Below are 10,086 nucleotides of genomic sequence, written 5' to 3'. Positions count from 1 at the left end.
GCCGCTCCGCGGCATGTGGGATCCTCCCAGACCGGGGCGCGACCCCGGTTCCCCTGCATCGGCAGGCGGACACGCAACCACTGCGCCACCAGGGAAGCCCCACACACACTTTTAACTAAGACAAAGTACTTTATCCAGGTTAAACATTGGAGTTTTAAAGAATCATTTCGTTTTTTGAGCTGTTCTGCAAAAATCTACAAGATGTAAAAAGGGAACAGTACAATTAAAGGTAGCAGCATAAAAACAGCAGTGCATGTGAGATCACACTTGAGCTGTCCAGCAAGATTCCAGGGAAACATCCATCAGAGAGGACACTGGGGACATACCCTAACAACTTCAGTGCTCTTGTTATCAGGGATCTGGACCCTTCCTCAAAATTTATCGTCTCTTCCCTCCCTTCTCAGAGTTGATGCTTTTCACAAGTAGCATGAATGTATACTAGAGACAATTTTGAAATTCCCTTCAAATTCCTTCCTAGTGTGAAATGGACTATATAAACCACCAGCTCAGGACTACAGAGGTACAGAGTTTGTGGCGCAGGGCTACAAAGAGGTTGTGAATACAGTTTTGCAGTCATTTCTTTCAAAACTGAGAAAGGCTGGCTGCCTCTTTGGCTCCAATACTCCTAAAGACTTGCTCTTTGAAAAACAAACTCTAGATTCAAGATAAAAGGTTCTGCTTTAAAATTGAGTATTTGGAATTTCATTCCATATTCTCACTTGCCTTCTTTTATTTGTAAATACAAGAATTCCCCCTCTTACTTTGCAGGGATATTGTGATTCATGATAATATGTAAGGAATCTAGCCCTGGCACAAAACAGACAATAACTGGTGGCTATTTTTTGTTTCCTGATTCCTTCGTCAGTGTAAGATGTTCCTGGGATGTGGCTGCTATTGAATGTATGAACCTAAACTCAACTCAGAATCCTAGATTGTCTGAATTCCACACTTAATTATCACAAAAACCCAACTGCCTGGAACTAGGGTGAATAAAGGATATGCAGGCAACACAGGTCATTTAACACCCTCGCTCCAGCTTTATGAGGGTGAAATGTTCAACCTGCTGGTTTAATCAGCAAAAGAATCTTTGGAGTCACAAAGTAATTCATAAAGTTGCAATCTAGTCATCTCTCTACACAGTAAAGAATTGGTGGATAAATTACAAGGGGAAAGGCTTCTTCAGAGAAATTACTGTTCTTATTGTTCAAAAAATTACATACAATTTATCTCTTTCTGTAGTATTTATACTGGCTTCACCAAAGAGGCTGAGCAACTCGAGGGAATGGATTTATACAAAATTTATCTTTGTACTCATAATACCTTACACAGTTTCTAACGAACACACACACATACAAACACACAGTTTAATCTATACTATACTTGTCTCAACAGGGTTCAGAATAAATCAAAGGAGGCAGACTATCCCAACTGCTGGGAAAACATAGCTTTGAATATAATCAGCAGCTCTCAGAAGAGAAATACAATGAGTAAAAAGAATCTGGTGCCACCCTTCCATTAGACACTCATAATTCTTATATCCCCCTACAATCAGAAAACAGAATAAAATTCATTTACAGTAATTCATTAGTTTTTAACTTGGGAGATAGAAAATCAGCAAGTTATTATTCTAAGCTATAAAACAAATATAACAAGGTCCTAATAAGTTCACTCTACCAAGAGTATGTACATTTTAAAACAAGAGACAAAAAACTGAAGGCTTTGTTTTTTTGGCCATGTTGCATGGCTTGCAGGATTTTAGTTCCCCAACCAGGGATTGAACCTTGGCCCCAGCAGTGAAAGCACCGAGTCCTAACCACTGGACCACCAGGGAATTCCCAAAAAACTGAAGATTTAAAGCAAAGATCTCAAACTGGATTGCAGCCACAAATCAATGCCTACATATGAGTTTTGTTCAGCCCACACGTTAGTGTTTTGAAAAAATTAAATTTTAACTGCCAGCACTTAAGTTGGAAATTTCATATAAAGTTTCTATATCCTGTTATCAAATGCCACTCCCTTGGGGGAAAAAAATCAGACCTGACAACATTGGGTACATATTCTCAGGAAGATCACTTGAATTGAAGTGAGAGTTATCGCTTGAAATGGGCCTGTGCTTTCCACCTTGCTCCAATCTCCAACCAGTCCCATTTTACAAGTAGGGAATCTTAAAGATTCTCAAAACCACGGAATTAGCAAAAAGCTTGTTTGTGAACACAGCTAACTCCAGGACTTTCATTCTTAACCATTCTGCAACCCGACCTCCAAATGAAAGAGAATGTGAAAACAGGTATTTAAAAGAACTGTACATGAATGTCTATTGCAGCTTAATTCACAGTAGCCTAAAATCTGGAAGCAACCCAAATATTCATCGACTGGTAAATGGATAGACAAATCGTGGTACATCCATATAATAACAAGTACTCAATTGATAACTCGAAACAATATGAATCTCAAAAGCATTATGTTAAGTAAAAGCAATCAGACTCGAAAGACAACACATTCTATGATTGCATTTATATGAAATTCCGGAAAAGAAAAAACTACAGTGATAGAAAGTAAATCAGTAATTGGGGCCGGGGTGAAGGCGGGCATGAAGGAACTTTTTGTGGTGATGGAAACGTTCTATATCATGACTGCAGAGGAGGTTAAATAACTGCATACATTTGTCAAAACTAAAAATTGCGTGAATTTATGTAAATTATACCTCAATAAAGCTAGTTCTAAAAAGAGGTGTTCAGAAAATGCTATAAAACTAGAGGGAAGAGTACTGCCATCTCTACCTGGGAAAGTTTGGGAAAGTTTCAGGAAAAGGTGAGATTTGAATTGGGTCTCATCACAGAACAAGTTTAAGGCACATAAGAAGTAAAAAACACAAGATATAACTAGTAATATTCTGCACTGTAGCCTATGAGAAGTGACATCTCTGAATACAAAGGTAAATGCTTCGAAAAAGGAAATTCATAGAGATGGATAATTAGTACCTAGATAGGTATCAAAGACAAGTTGATCTCACAAGATTTCCCAAGAGGGAATCAACTCAGACATATATTGCTGTTCATATGCAAAATAAACAGTAATATGAGAGAATTTTTGTTTTATTTTTAAATAGAGCAAAATGAAAAGTAAGACTCAAAAAAGGTAAAGGAAACCTAAAGAGAATAAAGGAAGGGATGGCGGCAAGGAGCCGAAGTAAAGGTAAGGGACACACTGGGTCAGAATCAAAGGTACCTGGTGACCACAGATGAGAAGACAGAAGAAGGGAGGCGTGTCAGACCTTGATGAGGGGCTAAAAGAAAAACAAAAAACTAGGGGGAAAGAGACCAAAGTCAGAGCTACAGAGACCTGACAGTGCAAAGCAGGCCCAAGAGAATTGAAGGACAAGGGAAAGCAAAAATGTTCTTTCCTCCTAAATCTCACAAAGTAGTCCCTTCTTCTTCCATCTCCACCTCTGCCTTAGTTGAAGCCTTCTCATACCCAACCCCACCCTACACATCTTGTACACCTTTTAGACTTCCCTGACTTCCTTCACTAGTCTTCAAACCCAGTTCAAATGCCGTCTTTTCTGGGAAGCTTCTCCAACTTGCCCAGGCAGAGTTAGTAGTCCATCTTCCATATTCTCAGGACATGTTGTTCTAAATACTATAATGTTGAACTCAATGTCTGTCTCCTCTACTCGTCTATGGGCAACTCCAGCAGAGGATTCAGTAGTAAGGATGTAAACCCTTACTAAAAAGCAGTTCAAAAAGCTATAAAGTCTACCTCATCTTTTACAACACAAGTAGGATGTTTGAAGGCTTGCTGTTTAAAGGGTATAGTGAGGGAATTCCCTGGTGGTCCAGTGGTTAGGACTCAGTGCTTTCACTGCCAAGGGTCCAGGTTCAATCCTTGGTTGGGGAACTAAGATCCTGCAAGCTGAGCAGTGAGGCCAGGAAAAAAAAAAAAAAAAAAAAAGGTACAGTGAATCTTTCAAACAAGAGTATATCCATCCTGCCCCTTGTTTCTCCCTATAACATCAAGGACATTTTAAGTTTTGTTTTCATAATGCTTTAAATTTCTTGGTGAATGGCAAACACATAATAGGGAAGAAGGCAAACTGTACCAGGAATGGTGTGTAGTAGTCAAAGGAACTTCCTCTACAAAACAAAAGGGGCAGCTTAAATTTGCCAAGACAAAACATTATCCGGAAGAAAATAAATGTCAACAAAGAATCTGAAGAAAACTGAAGAAGGACAAAATATCAGCAAGCCCATGACGCTGTCGTCAGAAACTTGTCAACGTCAACAATACCCAAAGATAAATAAGTGAAAACATGACTTTGTAACAAAAAATGTAAAAGTGGTTTTGGCGTTAAAAAGACAGAATGACAAGATGATCAGAGTTGCTGGGAATTAGTGGGGAGATGAGTAGTTTAGAAAGTTGTTGGGGGAGGAGAGTTCCAGTATAGATTTTGGAAGGAATGTCATGAACTGGCATTGAAAAGGTATACTGTCATGAAAAGGCACACAAGGCTTGGCTGGCAATGGAATGGGACTGCAGTCACAAAGTACCATTTTCTCTCTCCCTCTCTTTTCTCTTTCCAATCAAAACCGCAAGTCCTGAGACTGACAACCTGCAACAGTGACTAAGCTTCACCCGCTGACAGGGCTGGGGCCTGGAGGCCCCTGGAGGGGGTGGCCTTGGCGGGGAGATGGCCTCTCCCAGCCGCCCTGGGGCCAGGCTGGCTCCTCTGGGCTTCCAGGGAAGTTCCATCCATCCATTTTCAAAGACGTCAAACCACCCTTCTTCCTATGGGGCCTCCTGTCAGGGCCAGACCAGGGAAGGCTATTTTCTATTCTGGGGGATTGTTGTAATTTAAATGATTGTTTTAATAAAAATTCTAAGTTGTTAAAAAAAAAAAAGAAAGGCATACTGTCATGAAAAGGCATACAAGGCTTGGCTGGCAGTGGAATGGGACTGCAGTCACAAAGTACCACTGCAGTCCCCTGCATCAAAATCCCTCCACAGCTAGCCTTCCCCTTTGGGGTAAATCAGACTTACTAGCCAGAATGATTTTACAGTGCTTCTCTCCCAAACAGCTAAGAAATAAGAGGTTTCACTCACATTTGCTAAACACCCAAAAACCAAGTGTGCCAAGAGCTAATGACAAATCCAAGGACAAAGCACAAGGTCTTTTTGTTGTTGTTGTTGTGTTTTGTGTGTGTGTGTGTGTGTGTGTGTGTGTGTGTGTGTGTGTGTGTGTGTCCGCGCGCGCGCGCGGGCGTGCACCTGGAAGGAATATTCAATGAGTCTAACTAACGGAATGTACCTGAAAAAAATTAATAAAAGAATTCAAGGGGTTTTTAGACATCATCGAAACAGCTTCTCTATAAACTTTCTTACAAGAAAGGGTCAATTTTAACATGAAGACTCTTTGTATGAGCAGATGGTGATTAATTACTCCCTTCCAACTCAGAAAGCCCAACATCTCTACTAAAAGCAGACTGACTTCATTGCCTTCCAGATAAGCAGTTTTTAGCGATTCACTCGTTTATTTAAGTAGTTCAGAAGCACTAAAAGGTGTGAGGCACTGGAGATATAGAAATAAGAGGCAGACTCTGACCTCAAGTTGCTCGCTGTTAAGTGGGTAGAGAAATGCTGTAGGGTGGGGAAAGTCCTAATAAAGAGAAACTAAGAGGCAATCACTAAGGAAAAGAAAATTGAATCCAGATTTGGGAGGTGGTTTCAAGCCGCCTGAAGCATTAGCATATTCAAAGTACAAGAGTTTGAGAACACAATAACTAACAATTTCCCAACATCCCTCTGTGAGATAGAAAAACATCCCCACTATTAACAAATTAATAAATTGAATTACTCATAGTCACCCAGGCAAACACAGGTTAACTAGAACTAGAAACAAGATTGAAGGCCACATGATGCTTTTCAGCTTTAAGAGGTCAATATATTCTCTTTCCTGAACTTTCATGCTCACACTTGAAATCTAGTTCAAATCAACAAAACTGGTGAACTATTACATAAAAACAAAACAAAAAACTACACATGAAAAAGTATTTGCCTGTGTAATATTTTTAGTTACAGCATCTCCGCTTCATTGGGCACTTAGCACCACCTGACATTTTCCAAGGAAGGGGAGGGGCGGCAACCTAAAATTTTGGGGGTCTTGTTTGAAAAAGTACCCCACCTTATTTAGGTAATTCTAGAAACATCTCAGGCAACAACACAATCAATGTGGCTTCCAAATTAAGTGTATGTATATGTATGTATGTATGTATGTATGTATGTATATATATATATATATATATATATAAAAGAGCTAAGTGTGTTATCTATTCACTTGACCAACTTCTTCAAACAGCTGTACAGTTTTGTTATGAATGATGCGTTAAATGCACTTTTAAACCTCAAAAGGACCATACCCTTGAATATACTAAGGTTCTTAGATACATCTTAAAGCCAAAATTTTTTTCAATCACAATGCATCTCTAAAATAAATAGGACTTAACAGTCCAACATTTGCTTTAAATGGTTTTTCAGGAAAACACCTATTTGCAAATAAAAATATAGAATACAATGTTGCCATGTGCTCTTACTCTAAAAATTCTTCAAGGCAGGAGATATGTACATTCTGCAAACGCTCAAATACTACTCAAAGTTCATGCTTATATATGCTGTAATAAGTTAACATCTAAGTACTTAAAACCCAGAGACTGATGTCTTGGAACATGGGTTGACAAACAAATTACAGCCTTCAAATACAGCCTGTTCTTATAAATAAAGTTTTACTGGATTATATCCCCAAACATATTGTCTATGGCTGTTTTCATGCTACAATTTGCAGACCTCAGTAGCTGTGACAGACACTACATGGCCCACAAAGCCTAAATATTTACTACTTGACCCTGTACAGGAAGTCTGTACAGGTTACCCTATCTTAGAATCATAAGCACCAATGATCTGACAAATCTGTGTGCAGTCTAAGAGCTTATCTCCCCTGAAAGACAAACTACTGAATACGGTGAAAGAGGATTCGTCCCCAAAACATCCAAGTACAAACCTACATGGAGACAAACCTCTGCTGAATCAATGAAAGTCACGTTGTTGTTAATCTTGACTAAAAACTAAACTTTAAAAGCGAACAGTGAATTTAGTTCTCTTAATCTTTTAAAACTGTGCTACATTAATAGAATCAATATGCAAACTCACTGTATTTTCATTGTCACTTGTATTTAGTTAACCACCACAAGGAGCCATAATTATTCCTTTATTCTTTACACTGGCATCCAAGAACCCACACATGTTAAACTAGTAAACCAGATGAGACATAGTTTTTGTAAAAGTTTGTTTCCCCCTGTCATGACAGACAGAAAATGGGAAAGTAAGTGGAGGATCCCAAATCTCTTCTTCTGGATATATTTAGCCTCTTCTATGCTTACTAGTCTAAAAATTCCAAAGATGCTTTATCAAACATATAAAAGAATTACATCCAAATAAGTCCTGTTGGATCTACTTACCATTCTTAGAATAAGAGAAACAATAAGGTAATATTTTTATTTATCATAAAAATTATATTTAATAGCTGAAGTCTATCAAATAATCAGGGATTATATTTTTATATATCATTCTTAAAAGAACTGAGTCAATCATATCAAATTAATACAGAAATCGATAAATCATTTATTTACCAATTATTTTTCCCCAATTAACAAAATAGGAGATAATACAAATTCCTAAATAAAAACAGTCAACTCTTGACTAGCCCCTGCATGATATACCTAAGGCATGTTCCTAACCCTAAGTGTTTAACCAAAGATGCATCAACAGCCTGGTACCCTTGACAATACCATTGCAGTCACAGATTGTAAGGTTATGTTAACATAAAACTAAATTAAGCATCTAATACGGCGGACAAGATGCCAAAATAATCGTGAAGCAAATAAAGTAAAATAAGTGATTTTCTAATTACTCATACCATTTCCTCTTTCATCTCTGGTGTTTCTCCTAGCTATTGTGGATTACAAGAAAATGGGAAAAAAATATTTAAAAGTACAACCAAGTGACAAACAGTTTACCACAAATCACAAGACTTACAAAATCTTATTTTCTGCTTTTTTAAAAAGAAATAAGTCAGATCTTGATCCTATTTCTCACCTGCAGGGTATTCGCAAAACAGAGTCCTAAAGAACCTTCAAACCTAAATAATTTTCTCATGGCTCAGTTTTCTCAGGAAGCTAATTTAAGTGAGCTACCAATTTATGTAAGCAGGAGGGGCAAATTACTACTAAGCTAGGGCAAACACGAGGGGCCTGATCTTTAGAAGGTATCCTGATGAAAAAACGGAGACCCCGCCCAGCCCTTAACTTTCTCGGCTTTTCTAGTCCTGGCTTCCTCTGTGCAAAATCCAGAAAAACATTACTTCCTCCTCACTGCTTCTATCTGAGGCCTGGTGCAGAAATTTAGACCGCTAGTTATCCAAGTACCTTCTTAAGACTCAAGCTCGCTCAGAAACAGCAAAAAGGTTTGCCTTCTTGGGTTAAAGGAGGGCAATTACAAGGTTTGGCGGCCGGGTCTGTCAGGAAGCGTAAGGCCGAGAAAGAGGGCGAATCCAGAGACTGAGCTCCATCTAGTCCCAGGAACCACCCCCAAGGGGCGGCTAGACTGCCCTCGGTACTTCCCTGCCTCCTCTGCTCGGGTGGGGAGAGCGGTGGGTCGGGGTCAGGCTCCCCTGAGCTACTTCATCGTCCGATATGACTCGCCTTCGGACACCCGAAATGCCCCCGGCCCGGCTCCCTTGCCCTTTGCCCTGTCTCCTCCCCTCTCAGTGACCCACCACCACCGGTCCCCTCCCATCTAACATGGCCGCCCCACCCTGCCCACCCCGGCACAGCCTAACAACTTGGGGGCCCCGCGGCACCGCCTCCCCCACTCCCATTGGCTTGGCAGCCTTCGTCCGCCTACTCCATTGGATAGCAGGGCCTGCCATTCTGCGCAGAAAGCTCCGCCTCCAAGCCGCTTCAAGCTGCTTTGAGAAGACATATAAACAAATCCCGGGAGGGAGGCCCCCTTTCGCCAGTCGCTGGGGCGGGGACGGGAAGGGGAGCGGCCACCCCCGAGACACCCCTGCCTGGAGCCCCCAACCCCCAGCCCGCGCCTCCTCGTCTCCTGTCAGCCTGGTTCCAACCTTCGTGGCCCCGGCCCTTCCTCACACGCCCCTCTCTCTCGTCCTCCCCCGCCAGCCTCAACTCCCCTCCCTTCCCCGGCCCCTCCCACCCGCTCGCTTCTCTGACAGGCCGGTTGCCGGCAGCCACGGCCTCGGGCTCCGAGGCAGCGGTAAAGGGCCGGGCGGCCTGGCAGGGCGAACGCCCGGCACTGCCCACCCCTGGCCTAGCCTGCCTCCCGCCCGTAGCTCCCTCTACCGCCGCCCCGCGCTTTTATATAACCGTCCCGGGCCGGGGGTGGGGGAGGGGAGCCAGAACCCCCGTGACCGGCAGGCAGCAGCCTGCGGCCCGCGCGCCCCCAGACTCTGCCCTGGTCCTGGCCCCCGCCCCGCGCCGGCCCGGCCCAAAGCCCCGGCGCTGCCACCTCCTAGGCCAGCGGCCCTCCTCCGCCCCCCGCCCGGCTCGTCCCCTAGTCCTGGCCCCTGCGGGCTCCAGGTGGCGGGCAGCGGAGCTCACCTGTGGGTGTGGGGGCGGCTCAGGGGCTGGGTCCGGTTCCGCTGCAGGGGCCGCGGCCCCTCTCCATGCTTCCTCGGGTTTGTTTTGTTTATGTCCTTCCTGACGGGTTCCCGGAAATCGCGTGACTCGCCCCCCTCACGTGGGCCGAGGCGAGGAGGAGGAGGGAGGCGGGGGCCCGCCGGCCTCGGGCCAATCGCGAGGCGTCCTGCAGCCCGGCCAATCAGGAGCTCGGCCCGGTGAAGCACCCCTATCACATGACGCGGGAGGGGCGGGTGGCCAGGAAAAACCAGGAAGAGGGGGCGGAGCGGGGGCTCGGCGCCTGCAGCTGCATTGGGGGCGTGGGCCGTCTCTGATAGCCAGCTACCCTCACGTTTCTCGGCGCTGTTCGTTTACAAATGCTTCACGTCCTGCATTCTAT

The 10,086-nt window shown here is 43.2% G+C and overlaps 1 protein-coding gene across 6 annotated transcripts in view; it reads right to left on the bottom strand.

Moving 5' to 3' along the window:
* The window catches only part of CREBRF (CREB3 regulatory factor), a 70,561-nt gene extending 60,788 nt beyond the window's left edge, over positions 1–9,773 (bottom strand). For 5 of the 6 annotated variants that reach the window (XM_028497562.2, XM_028497560.2, XM_028497557.2 and 2 more), the window contains exon 1: positions 9,669–9,773. The gene's annotated coding sequence lies outside the window, so the exon portion shown is untranslated. Of the gene's footprint in view, positions 1–8,145; positions 8,395–9,668 lie in introns of those variants that run through there. The other variant, XM_055079790.1, reaches the window with a different exon arrangement.
* Positions 9,774–10,086: the final 313 nt, after the last annotated feature.

Source organism: Physeter macrocephalus, chromosome 2 (genome assembly GCF_002837175.3).
Source record: "Physeter macrocephalus isolate SW-GA chromosome 2, ASM283717v5, whole genome shotgun sequence".
Lineage (NCBI taxonomy): Eukaryota > Metazoa > Chordata > Mammalia > Artiodactyla > Physeteridae > Physeter > Physeter macrocephalus.
The sequence above is the reverse complement of the archived record's forward strand: the minus strand, read 5'-3'. Positions and strand labels throughout refer to the sequence as shown.